Source organism: Diabrotica undecimpunctata, unplaced genomic scaffold, assembly GCF_040954645.1.
Source record: "Diabrotica undecimpunctata isolate CICGRU unplaced genomic scaffold, icDiaUnde3 ctg00003213.1, whole genome shotgun sequence".
In the NCBI taxonomy this organism is placed as follows: Eukaryota; Metazoa; Arthropoda; class Insecta; order Coleoptera; family Chrysomelidae; genus Diabrotica; species Diabrotica undecimpunctata.
In genome coordinates, this window is record NW_027314410.1 from 2,976 (window position 1) to 6,466 (window position 3,491).

At 36.1% G+C, this 3,491-nt stretch overlaps 1 non-coding gene across 1 annotated transcript; it reads right to left on the bottom strand.

Annotated features, from left to right (window-relative positions):
- Nucleotides 1-1,809: 1,809 nt before the first annotated feature.
- On the bottom strand, nt 1,810-1,916 carry LOC140432201 (U6 spliceosomal RNA). The gene has a single exon (XR_011949772.1). It is a non-coding gene; the product is annotated as a U6 spliceosomal RNA (small nuclear RNA).
- Nucleotides 1,917-3,491: the final 1,575 nt, after the last annotated feature.

Below are 3,491 nucleotides of genomic sequence, written 5' to 3' on the forward strand. Positions count from 1 at the left end.
TATCTCCTCCTACTAAAAAGTGAACGATACTAAAATTTAAAGCGTACAAAGCGAAACGCTGAATCCCTATTCATCACAGTTTTCTTTTCATTTTTATTTAATGACATGCGAATGTAAAAAAGGGTAAAATATAAGAGAAATGGAAATTTTTTCTAAAGGAAAAGGATTTTCTTAGTAGCAAAGTTATTTATTTGCATTCATTCAAGATATATTTTTTTAATTTTTTTTATAGGAAAAATGATAATTATTGTTAATTTAATGGTAACATAAATGTAGAAAACGTTTTTACGGTTACATAATTTTTTTTTTTTTTATTTACAAAGAAAATAGTCGCTTCAACCACTTGGGTCATTAGCGACATTAGTTTTTACATTAGAATTAATTATATAAAGATGTATCTTTAAGAAAATTAATTAAGTCTTTGATGTTTAAATGTTCACCTAATACTGTTTTTAAATTGTTGGAAATATTGTTATTTTGTCTGTTGACTGTATATTTTCCACATTCTGTTAGGAGGTGTTTAACAGTAATGTTGATTTGACAGTATTCACACACTGGAATGTCTTCCTTATTCATTAGGTACTTATGTGTAATGTTGGTATGACCTAATCGAAGTCGAGAGATTTTGACTTGATCAGCTCTTTTTAAGTTCACTAGGCGCCACGGACTCACTGTCGATTTAATTTCTTTTAGTTTAGATTCCGATAAATTCCACTCATTTTGCCACGCACTGATCACTTTTTCTTTGACGAACTGTTTTATATCACTGGAAATAATCTTTGACACTATTGTAGCATGATCGTTTTTGTAAGCTTCCCTTGCTTGGAGGTCTGCTTTTTCATTACCTTGTATTCCCATGTGAGATGGAACCCATATAAATTTGACTTCGGAACCAGTTTCTTGTAAGGCTGCAAGTTCTTTCTTGATAAGTAAGGCTATAGGGTTCTTAGTGAATAGTTGATCAATTGTTGTTAACGAGTTTAGAGAATCTGAGATAATGACGGAGGAAGACTGTTTTGTACTTTTGATATGAATGAGGGCTTGTAATATTGCATATAACTCTGCTGAGTATATAGAGGTGGCCGACCTTAATTTAAATTGGAAGGATGCATATGGAGTGACAAATGCTGCTCCTACGTCGTTTGCAGATTTGGAGGCATCTGTATAAATGCAAAAACTTTCCCCGCAAGTCTCGAGTTCTTTTAAAAATGACTGTCTGATTACATTTGGTGATGTCTCTGATTTGTGATATTGGAGTAGTGTCGTATTAATCTCGGGAATCATGATTAACCAAGGAGGGGGAGTTTTTAGATTTGAAGGATAGAGGTCAGGAATTTGCAGTTGCAGATCTTTTAAATTTCTTCGGACTCTTTCATAGAAAGGTGGATCGAACTTACTTTTTTTATAAGCTTCTAGATACCGGTCCGTAAATGTATTTCGAAACACTGGGTGGAATTTGTTACTGGCAACTGAAGATGCATACGAAAGGCTTAGATACTTCCTTCGTAGGGTAAGAGGTGGTTCTCCTGTAAGACATTGGAGATTCTTAACGGGTGTGGTTCTAAATGCACCTGTGGCGATCCGAAGTGCTGTGTTTTGAATGATTTCAAGTTGATTGGTAACGTGTTTTTTAGCCGAGTCATATACAATAGCCCCATAATCTATTTTTGATCTAACAAGTGACTTATAAATATTTAATAATGTGGTTTCGTCGGTTCCCCATTTTTTATTTGATAATGTTTTCATTACGTTTAATCCACTTTGGCAAGACTTTTTTATTTCTGAAATATGATGTTTCCATGTTAGTTTAAAAATGTGGAACGCTTCACGATTTTGCGTGTCATCCTTGCGCAGGGGCCATGCTAATCTTCTCTGTATCGTTCCAATTTTAGTATATGTACCGCCGAAGCGAGTACTACATAATTTTTAAAATTCGCAAATTTACAGTTTGAATAATTGCAGTTTTATTTTGATTGTTTGTGTTATTCTACCTTCAAACCTCTTGTATCCTTCAGGGACGTCAAAAGCACAGTTTTCGAATCTATAGTACGATCTTTTATTGTTTCTTCGATCTGTCTGTGCTTACTTTGCTTGTCTCATTCATTGCTCATCTGTCATTCTAGCTATGTTTCCTGCCCATCTTTATTTTAGTCTGACTATCCATTCGATAACGTTAGTCACCTTGGTTCTTCTCCTGATCTAGTTTTTTTTTTTTTATTTTGCCTCGCAGAGTTAGCTCTAACATCAATAGCTCCATTTTTCGTTGTGTGACTCTCTTTTTCTCTGTGTTAGTAGTCGAAGTTTTGTTAAGGTAAGTGTTTCTGTTCTGTAGGTCAACACTGGGACGACGCATTGATCGAATACTTTTCTCTTCAGGCATGTGGGCAGTTCATCTTTCAAAAGTTTCTTTCGTTCTGTTACGGGACATTGTTGCTCGAAAAACAGGCCTCTGATACGCTGGGTTTTTTGTACTCAACAGCTCTAAAATTAGTTCGAAATTTGCCTTGAAGCATCCGGAAGTAAGCAATAACCCGATAAAGGCATAAAATTTTTCAATATGGACAGAATTCCAGTTATCGCCTAAAATTTCTATAATTGTCTATAATTTCATCGAAAAAAAAAGTTTGAAAGCTTCTGTCTTTGTGGTAAAATTTTAACTGTACTAGGAATTACCAGGTCTTTTAGCTAGTATGTTTCTTTCTAGAGCTTTTAGCTTTTTGTTGATTTTAAAATGTGCCATCTTTTGCCAAGATATTTTTCCCTTGGTTTAAATTGTCGTCTCTTTCCTCTCTGCTATCTGTTAAGCATTTAAATCTTTCTCTAATAATACAACCTTGATTTTTGATACTATTTTATCTTCTAGCTTATCATAGAAATTGTTTGCAGTAACTATCTGCGTAGCTCAGCCGTGGTAGCCGTGGCCTCAGTTCCCGAGGTACTTTAAAACGCCCTTTCGTCGCCAAGTCTACGCCGAACGTCTTTCTGCTAAACCAGACCCTCCTCTGTTATCTAGCGATCCGAAAGCGGAATAACCGCTGTAAGGGCGGCATCAGTTTCGAAGCACTAACTTCATCCATCCACAAACTGTCAGCAAAGAAGCTCCTTGTCTCGTTCCAGGTAACACGTGGAAGACCCTCATTGCTCCTATTACGGCATCACACCCAGACGAGCATTTCCTTCTTCCCCACTGTCTGACTCACAGTCTAACTCAACCAGTCAAACTTATACAGTCTGACTTACTTTTTTACCTTCAACTTCCAGCATCTTTCCCTATTACCTTTACCGCTGGTCCAGCGGTATTTCTTACTCTTCTATCTTCTTAATTCCTGCAGGAATATAGTTGTGTACACTAGTCCAATCTGCTTTATTTTCAATCATTACAGACTAGGAAATGCCGAAAGGTCTTAATCTCAATGAAGAAAAAATTTGAATCTGCACCTCCACGTGGTAGAAGCTGGGCAACATCAATATTGATGGCTAACGCAGATAAG